Genomic DNA, 10,638 nt, shown 5'->3' on the forward strand with positions numbered 1-10,638 from the left:
GTGGAGAGAGAAGACATGGAGAAGAAGGAAAGTTATTTGCTATGGTGAAGGTGATATTGGTGAATTATTTGCTAAGACAGGTCCTGAGCTCTGGGGTTAGATCCTAGGTTGGCACAGAGTGTAGGGAGAAAGCAGATTATAAGTTTGGGAGACCAAGAAAAAAGAAAACTTGTCCACACTCCTACCTGGGATTTTGGAAGATGGCAGACAAATCCACAAACATTCAACACACTATAGTGGCAGGGGGTGTAGAGTAGCTGCAGGAGCTGTTAGGGGCAGAGAGGGATAAGCAGCCTCACTCTGTTTCCCATGACTTCAGAGAGACATGAGCTGCCACCCGTATCCTCTCCACACACCTGAGAAAAGGACATGGAAGTTAGGAGAAAGAGAGGAGGAGAAAAAAGTAAAACAAGCCATTTGTCTAGATATATTCATAGAAATCTCAGCAGGTGCAAGGACAGAGTGATGACTATCTCCAAAGACCAGATGGTACAGAGCCAGGGCAGATGCCTGCATAGATACAGCAGCCCGAGATTTGAGACCTCCTTTCTGCTGACACACAAGATTATAGAAGCCCCTAGAACATAAACGGAATCTCAGGAAGAAAAGAGGAAGAGGGAGTAAGGAGGACAAATCTTGAACTGATTGAAATTGGCCTAGAGAAAACGAGTTTATTTTGAATGGACTCAATTATGCATGTATATAATATATACATAATTTTGCTAAAGATGAAGCAAGATTTAAAATTAAGCTGAGATTTTCTTAATTCTATTTTTCATACACATGATTACATGGCTTGAAACTGTATGTCTACTAGATACAGATATATAATAGATAAAAAGAACTATTAAACCATATACCTTAATTTTTTGCTCAAAATTATGCAATCATATTGGTGCACTAGGTGAAAAACGATATACTGGAGAAACCTTTGTGCTTGTTAGAAAACCTAAATTTTGATTCTCAGCCACTAGTCCTAATTTTCTATCTATAACCTTTACCCTCTTCCTCATGGAAAGAAGTGTTCATGTGCATTTTTTCCCATATATTCATGGCAATAAATAGCAGTCATGAATCAAGATGTTATTTGGGTTAGTATATGTCTAATACCATAAATCTAAAAATCTGAATTATACAACTTATACTGTGTAAGAATCTTAATCTTACGCATCTCCACAATTGTTCCACTAATAAAAATACAAGAAGAAAAACTTAAAGGGTGAATATCAGGATGATCATTTGGGGTAAGGTATCAGCATTTGGTACTCAGCCAAAGACAAGCTCAAGTAGAATATTTACTAAATAGTATGGGTACCAAATTGTATGGCTCTTTGAATTGGGAGCTGGGTGCTACTTTGTGAGCCTCTCTCACATAGGAATAATTGCTGGCCTCTTCAACGTAAGAAAAAAGGAAGGATTTCATTTATCCAAAGTTAATCGTGACTTAATTTCTAGTTCCTACGGTGACATCATAAGCCTCACAGTAGTGTAGGGACACTAAAGAGGTTCTCAAGGCATTATGGCAGTATTAGCTGCAAAACAGGACGATAAGGCTTGGAAAAGCTTTTCAACAAACTCAGTCTCTTTCTCTCTCTCTTTCTCTCTCTCTTGTTTTTAAGGTGTTGTTTGTGCATAAAGAAATAAATACAAGGCAATACTAACAAGACATGTCTTCTGTGAGTTACGGAGAAAAGAATGGAACCTTTACTCCTAAATCAATCATAGAGGGAAGCTCTCCAAAAGCTAAACAGATCCAACTCTTAGCAACTCTGGTGGCACGCACTCCTAACTCTGTCCGACAGCAGAGCGTAGACTAGTTAAGGGTCATTGCTGAACAAGTCTCAGTTTTATTCTAGTAAAGAAAACAGAAACTTAAGGAATTAGAGAAAAGTATATCCTATGACATCCTAATTATTCATTATTTATTCAGATAATTAAATGATGTAAGAATAGTAAGACAAGAAAAATAAAGATGTGAGTATTCAAAAGAGAGCGGCTGTCATTATTCATTTAACCCTAGATTGTATATATAGAAAGATCTCCAGATAAGCAATTAGAAAATATAAGTAAATTTAGCAAGGCTGCTAGACGTAAGAGCAATACACAAAGATGAAGGTTTTTTTCTACATAACAGAAAAACAATTAAAAATTAATACTTTTAAAATAACAAAACTGTCAAAAAACAGCAAATACCTAAAAGTGAAAAAATATACAAGACACACAGAAAACTACAAAAAGTGGAGAAATTAAAGAAAACTCATTGACCAAAAGACTAAGATGGAAAAATAAACTATGTTAATGAATTAAATCTTGCAAAGATATTAACTGTCTGCAAATTCGATTTAATTCCAATCGAAATTCGGCAGACTGTTTTTGTGTATATTGACAAAGTGTACTTAGATTCATCATTGCACAAGGTTAGGCGTAGTACAGCAAAGTTTTAAACCTAACTCTGCCTCTTTCCGTTTGTGTGGCCCAGACCAACCAATTCACCTATCTGAGCCTCACTGTCCACTTCTATTAAAGTGGAGACAATAACGTCTCCCTCACAGGATTCCTGTGCAGATAAATTGCCAATTCAGATAATGTTTTTCAGTTATCTGCTCCTCATATTTGTCTCTCTCCTTCTGTAGACTGCAAGCTCTTTGGAAGACAGGTACCAGGTTTTGTTCACAATTAAAAGTCTAGTGAAGATGCTCAATAAACGTTGCATCAATAAATGTATTTTGAAATACACAATAGGAAATAGATGGCATTTCAAGCAAATATTGCGCAACAAGGAGCTCCTGCAGGAGATAAGAAGATTTTCCTAGTAAGTGGGCGAGTATGTGATTAAGGTGTCTGGGAGCAGACACCTGCACGAGTCAGGAAGGGATTGGGAATGAGTCCCATGGGAAAAGGAAAGACTGGAGCAAGGTGAAGGCCCAGATTTATATGGACTTAAAATCAGGAAGGTGCTTCAATACATGGTACAGTGTCATTATTAGGGCTGGTACAATATGGAAAGTTGGTTCCAGGAGAATGGTGGAAGCCCAATTACAACTGAGGCACATGATTTTAAAAAGCAAGGAGTTTAATCAGATACACAATCACCCAGCTCATAATGAAAAAGACTTCCCATACTTCCTTCTGATTAAGGTCAAAATCAGTCCTAAAGCCTAAGGCAAGGTTGATCCTGAAGTTTAAGATGAAGTGATCTTAACTGGAGAAAACATTTCTTCAGAGATTGGGGTCTAAGCAGGATAATTACATATTGGAGACCCTTATATACACATTGATTAAAACATTAAACAATAAATGAAATAATTGGTTTGTTTAACCCCATTGTGGGGGACTTTTTATGTGAAGATCATCTCTACTTAGCTTCCTTTGGCAACAGGGCTGGATAGCAGCAGCAGGGGATGGCAAGGCTAGGGGTTGGAAGAAAGAAGTAGCTCTTCCTTGAAGTTTTCTGAGACTTCAGCAAAACAAGCTTGTGGGAATGGAGAGGAAGCTGGACTGAGCCCACTTGCCTAGAGGACTGGTCCTATGGGGAGTGAGCAGCTACCCAACTCCCAGAGTCCAGAGAGGCGGAGTAGCCAGGGCTTGACAGGGCCATGAGCACTGCCTAGGGGGTCTAGGAACTTCACAGCGTACAGCAGCCAGACCAGGAGTAGGTGTTGACAAGTGATCTCAAGGGGATGACCAATGAAGCAAAGCCCAGCCAGGGCATGGGACAGCATCCAAGTATGAAGCTGCCCAGAGGAGGTGTGAGAGCTCTGGTCCTGTAAGGTACAACTCAGATCAGGACACTAGCCACAGCATGATAGCTGTTTAGTAAATCAGACCCTGCCAATGCAGGAAATAAAGGGAACAACAACAGGCTGAAGACATCCAGAGCCCGGAGCTCAACTTCAGCTCACCTAAACCAGGTTGATGGTAGCAGATCCCAGGTCCCAATCACTGTGTGCATGAAACTCTGAGCATGCTTTCCAACTTATTGGCATTGGCTCAAAAGTGGGCAAAGCTGAGCTGGTAAGTAGAAGGCCTCAGTATAACAGTGCAGAGGTGAGGGCTAAGGTGAAGATTCTAGACAGAGAGCATGGTTCAGAGGCAACTCCAGTAAACTCCAGTAGGAAACCTTAAGCAGGAAACCTTGAGGAGTCTGCAGCTTAAGCCACTGCTTCAGTGTCTACAGAGAAAGATTCATTTATATTTGAAACACTTTTCTTTGAAAAACAGAGGGTGAAGATTAGAGAGGAAAGAAACCAGGAAAGACATGTGACCTTACCCCAGAAAGACAAAGGTGTCCTTGTAGAACCCAGGTGCATGGTCCAGCCCAGTTCACCAAGACTGACTTCCTCATAGGAAGATTGCTGCACTAAGAAGTCCTTGTGAAAAACAGACATGACGGAAACATCCTCTCTGCAGTTCTTCTTTGTGACAACAGCAGATCAGAGACTTGGAGATTCAGGCTTGATTGCAGCCAACTTTTCCACTCTGTCCATGGTGACAGGTGAAGAAACAAGTGGACGGAAGAGTTATGACTTACCCTAGGTCACATGACTGGTGGCACTCAGGTGTTCTCAGAGCTCAGAACATGTTTCTTTTTATGTAGTTCCAGCAGCCTGCAAGGCCATTGATGGGCAGTTCTCTAATAATGGTTTAGTACCTCAAAATATTGGGATCCCAGATTTATTTGGCTGTTATGTGGCTTATTTTATTTGAAGTAAGCCCTACTTCCATAGATCACATGTTCTCAAATGTCAGAAAATTTTCAACATACAGTCTATTGTGCAAAACATTCAGACTATCAATTACTTCCACTTACTCTGAGCAAATAATATCATTAGTTTACCAATAAAAATAGTTTTCTGTGAATGGTGTCCTTGTTCACATTCCCTGGAGAGCAGAATCTGAAATGGAGGTTTGCTTGCATAATGTTTATTGGGAAGTATTTTGGGGAAGAACTGTGGGGGAATGAAATTGGCCAAATGGGGAAAAAGGAAGAGTTGAACTGTGAAGCAATCAACAGTGGCCTCTGCTGATTCCACAAGAAGCTCTGGAGCTGGATGATCTTTCAGAAATGTTCCAAACTGAGCAAGGCCTTTATGGTCAATGTCAATCAATCATTGCTGACAGCTTGCATGCAATGATTGACTGACATTGACCATATAGGGAGAGGCATTTTACTTTAGTTCTTGGAGGACAATGCTCAGGGTGTGATATGGTTTACCTGTGTCCCCACCAAAATCTCATCTTGAATTGTAGCTCTCACAATTCCCATGTGTTGTGGGAGGGACCCAGTGGGAGGTAATTTAATCATGGGGTGGGTCTTTCCCGTGCTATTCTCATGATGGTAAATAAGTCTCATGAGATCTACTGGCTTTATAAAGGGATAAAACGTACACGAGCTCTCTTGCCTGCCACTACATAAGATGTGCCTTTGCTCCTCATTTGCCTTCAGCCATGATTGTGAGGCCTCTCCAGCCAGGCTGAATTGTGAGCCAATTAAACCTCTTTCCTTTATAAATTACCCAGTCTTGGGTATGTCTTTATTTGCAGCTTGAGAACAGCTGTGAGCCATCAGCCAGCAATGCTCCTGGCAGCTGGGGGAACGAGTGACTTGATCCTGAAAGGAAGGTCATGGCAGTGCCTCACCACATCCACTATAATTGGTTTCTTCAAGATAGTTGCTTTGAGAATATAAATGGATGGCCCATTTCCCAGCAAACTCCTTGCAGTACAGCACTGCATCATGTTTGTCTTTATATCTACTATACTATACTAGCGGCTCTGATGCATTTTGCAAATAGCAAACTTCAACAAATATTTAGATTAGATTTGCCTAAAATAAAATCCTCCCTATTAATGGCATATTATTTTTAAAATGGAAATAAAAGAATCCACAGTAGAGCTGAGAATACAAAGCTTGTTCGTGCAGACTTTTAATGATAATAATGCATCGTATCCATAAAACAACTTTCGTTCTGAGAAATAAATATGCGTTCTCAGGAAGCATTTCATTCATCTAAAAATATCTCACGGCATGTATATTAGCTTGCTAAGTTTGCCATACAAAGTACCACAGACTAGGTAGCTTCAAACATAAATTTATTGTCTGGGAGTAGTGGCTCACGCCTGTAATCCCAGCACTTTGGGAGGCCAAGGCAGGCAGATCATCTGAGGTCAGGAGTTTGAGACCAGCTTGGTCAACACAGTGAAACCTCATCTCTATTAAAAATACAAAAATTAGCCAGGTGTGGTGGCAGGTGCCTGTAGTCTCAGTTACTCAAGAAGCTGAGGCAGGAGAATCCCCAGAACCCAGGAGGCAGAGGTTGCAGTGGGCCGAGATCACACTGTTGCACTACAGCCTGAGCGACAAGAACGAAACTCCGTCTCTAAAAGAAAAGAAAAAAAACAACAACAATAGAAACAAAAACCATAAATTGATTCTCTCATAATTCTAGAGGCTGGAAGTCCAAGATCAAGGTGTTGGCAGGGTTGACGTCTCCTAAGGTCTCACTCCGTGGCTTGTAGATGGCTGTTTTCTCCCTGTGTCTTCACATGGACTTCCCCTGTCCTTACCTGTCTCCTAACCTCTTCCTATAAGGACACCAGTTAATTGGATAAGAGTACACCCTAACAGCTTCATTTTAACTTAATTCCCTCTTTAGAAGCCCTATCTCCAAATGTCAGCACATTCTAAAGTACTGGGAATAAGAACTTCTACATACAAATTTTGGAAGAGACATAATTCATCCCATAACCACATTTGGGAAGGGCTCATGCTTTAAATATCATCTCAGAGAAGCCAAGACAGAGATGTTGAATGTCCTGAGGCATGGGTTATGTTACCTATCCCAGAGGTTTATCTTCTTAATTTTAATACAACTGTAGGTACATCACTCCAGCTAGAATTTTAGCATTCAGAGAGAGCTTTTACCACTAATCTTCCCCAGAACTTGCTTTGTATTGAAGAATTAAGTTACTAAAGTCATTCAAGAATGGAATGGAATTTGTTTTCTCCACAATTGGTTCCTCTGAAAATTAATGTTATCTCATATAAGGTTCACTCTCTCGAACCAGGTTCAAGACCCAGATTTTATATATATATGTGTGTGTGTGTGTGTGTGTGTGTGTGTGTGTCTTTTTTTTTTCCTGAAGCAGATCTTTGCTCTTAAACTCACTCCCCTTTTCTCTCCTGAACTAGGCCTAAGCACTAGAAGGACATTTGGAGGTTTCTTCTAACTCTTGCTCTTGAGCCTAATAAAAGTCCTAATATGTAAATCCTTGATTCCACTTCTCTAGTACTGCCACCATCCCCTCATCCCCAGAAAAATAAAGAGATGGGGAAGGGGGACTAATATTTCTCAGGTATCTACCATGCATTAAACATGAGGGCAGGTGCTTTCATAGACATCTTTTTCACTCTAAACCATACCATAAGGTATGTTTCATATTATCATTTTATAGATAAGCAAAGCAGTAGACTCCAAGAGCCTAAATATCTTGCCCAAGTCACCTGTTGGAATGTGGGAAGGACAGAATTGAAATGACAGACACACCTGACTGTCTCCAAAACCTAGCTTCTTTCCATTGGCCTGTACTGCTTATGTATGAAGGGCATCACAGAGCCAAGCCCCAATCCAGTCTACTCTCTCCAAAAGTCCCCAGACCCAGAAGTGTAGATGTTCATAGTCTTTACACCCTGGCCTTTGTACCCCGTTTATATGTCTGAAAAAAGGTTCTATCCACCGTCTTAAACTATCTGGATCTTACAGAAGGGCGGTGGTACTCTTCTGCATATATCTGATTATTTCTCATTTGATGAGCTTCAACATTCTTCACTTGTTTTATTGGCTAAAGTCCTTTCTTTGCCTGCACTGGGGGCTGTTAAATCTTCACAGGCCCCCCTTCCAGAGGAAGCTGTGGTAATTGGGCAGGCTACGAGTTCTCTCCTCCAGTTGCCTCTTTCAGAGATGCCACTCAGTGACTGACTGTTTCCCAAAGGTCCTGTAACTGTGAAAACCATTTCTCACTCCCCAGGCAGATTGCTATCTCTGGAAGAGCTGGATTGTGAAAATAAACTTACGTAAAAGCTGTCCCTTTCATTTGCAATACAAACTTTCAGCCACTTCTGTCAGTGGAATGAATGAAATGGGTGGGAAGGTAGAAAGAGATGACAAAATACTACCTGGCCACAGTAGGCAGGTAAAAATGGATTTCTTTTTAAAGAATGTTATAGTTGAGATGTTGTGCCCTCTAAACCACAGGTTGAAATGTGATCCTCAATATTGGAGGTGGGCCCTAATAGGAGGTGTTTGAGTCATTGGCATGGGTCCCTCTCAAATAGCTTGGTGCCCTCCCCATAGTAATAAGTGAATTCTCACTCTATTAATTCACATGAAAACTGATTGTTAAAAAACACCTGGTGCCTCCTCCGCTCTCTTGTTTCCACTCTCACCATGAGACACACCTGCTCCCCTTCCCTTATGCCAAGTTTCCTGAGGTCTCACGAGAAGCCCAGCAGATGCTGGCGCCATGCTTGTACAGCCCGCAGAAGCGTGAGCCAAATAACTTTTTTTCTTTATAAATTACCCAGTCTCGGGTGTTCCTTCATAGCAATGCAAAATGGACTAATATGAGGGCTATAATTGAACCACAACCCTTGAGTCATTGACTTGTGACATTTACGAGGAGGGAGAAATCCATAGCGGGAAAATTTACCTACAAATGAGTGGCTCAGAGCTGAGATATTTCTGCCTAGGGTTCGTGCCTGGTTACTGTAATCACAGCAAGAAAGTCCTCCAAGAGCCTGGGCAGTGCCTTCCTAACAGATAGCCCCTTCACTCCACCCTATCATCCTCTCCGCACTTCTCTGAGTCTTTGGTTTCCTGAATAGGGCTAACCATTGTTCTCCAAAACAGAAAGCTGTGCAGAAAGTAGTATTTATTATCTTTACGTCACATGCCAGATCCAGCCCCGTCACCGCCACCAGCTCTGCTAGGCCTTCCAGAATCTCACGTATTCTCCCTCTATGGCCAGCATGGCCACCGCTTGGTTAGGCTGCCCTCTGCATGGCCTCCCATGAGTGCCTTCCTTACTCTTTACTTTCCTCTCTGAAGCACTCATGCTCTCCTCTGGGCCTAAAATAAGCATCTGTTCAAATCCTTTCCAGCCATTGGGCCCAGCTCAGGTTCCACTCTCTCTGAGACCGCCATCCAGTTCCTCAATTCTCTGATATATTCATTGCATCGTCTTTGTGTAATAATTCAATATTGGATAAAGTTGTTTTATATCATCTTTTTCTGTGGATAGATATTTGGTCAAAGCAGGACACTAAGAGAGACTTCATTTTCTCCACTTGTACCCCTCAATGTAGGCACATATAGTAAGAAACCAGTAACCATCTGAATAAAACTTACTGAGCAAGAAGTTTCTCTTTCTTTGTTCTTCTACCTAGAAAGGTTTTCTTTCCCTGCCTTTTCAAAGACTAATTGAATCGGAATCTCTGGGGGTAGCGCTCGGGGTTTCATGGTTTTAGAAGCTTTCTAGGTGATTTTTAATGTGCTGCAGTGCTAGAATTCACTGTTCTTTATGGAAGTTCACCATGAGATACAGTCAGTTCTGCTACAATGTTTGTTTTGAAAACAAGAATTTGTTCTAACTGGATGGATGTATTAGGGAATAATTTGAACATAACACAAATTTCATATTTGCTGATATGTGAGACCATCTTCAAGAAACATTAGGTAAAACCAGAAAACTGTATGTACATGAACCAAGCAATGCAGGAGTATACAAAACATGCAGGCGCACACACACACACACGCACACACAAACTTCAAACATCTACCAGCTCTCTCAATTCACTGCATGTGTTATAAACTACACCAAATTACTTCTGATGTTACAATTTTCTATCAATGTCAAATAACCTTCTTCCACATACATACACATATATATCATTGTATTTATATATTACTTGACCATTTAGCATGAGTAAAACTGTGCTCTAATTTTTATTCGGTTATCTTTTTAACGTGTCTCTGACAAAGTTTTGGCACGATCTATCTCTAATCCATTTTTCCCATAAGCTCTGTGGTTTTTGTCACCAATTTTCCATAGCAAGGGAATTTTTGGAAATGCTTATGTGGCCTTATTGCAGAACTGACTGCACCTAGGACTGTATTTCTCTTACTATGTGCTACAAAGATGGAAAGATTTGAAAAATATGGAAAAGAAGGAAGACCAAATGGTATTAGCCTATGCAAATTATAAATTTGGCCTTGTTACAGTACCAAGTAAATCTACTAAACCAAAGGGAATTATTTGGCTTAGAATTACGGAATGCTCAGGAATTTCTGGATCGAGAGAAATAAAAATTGTTTTTATAGTGGCAAGAGTCAGGAAGGAAATATGGATCAATAAATTAATGCTCAGGAACTCTGATACATCTAAAAGTTAAATTCACATCTTCCCAATGAACATTTTATGAGAGGAGAAAAATTTGCAATTGAGAATTTTCACCCTTTAAATAATTACCATTTGGTTTGAAACCAAATCTTACCTTGTTTCTAAACCAATACTAAAGGTTTTGAGAGGAGCCCTGCAAAGAGATATTCATTCAGTTGTTCTGTTGTTTTGTGAAAAAGT

Source organism: Aotus nancymaae, unplaced genomic scaffold (genome assembly GCF_030222135.1).
Source record: "Aotus nancymaae isolate 86718 unplaced genomic scaffold, 86718_ANA_hifiasm-v0.15.2.pri h1tg000040l, whole genome shotgun sequence".
In the NCBI taxonomy this organism is placed as follows: Eukaryota; Metazoa; Chordata; class Mammalia; order Primates; family Aotidae; genus Aotus; species Aotus nancymaae.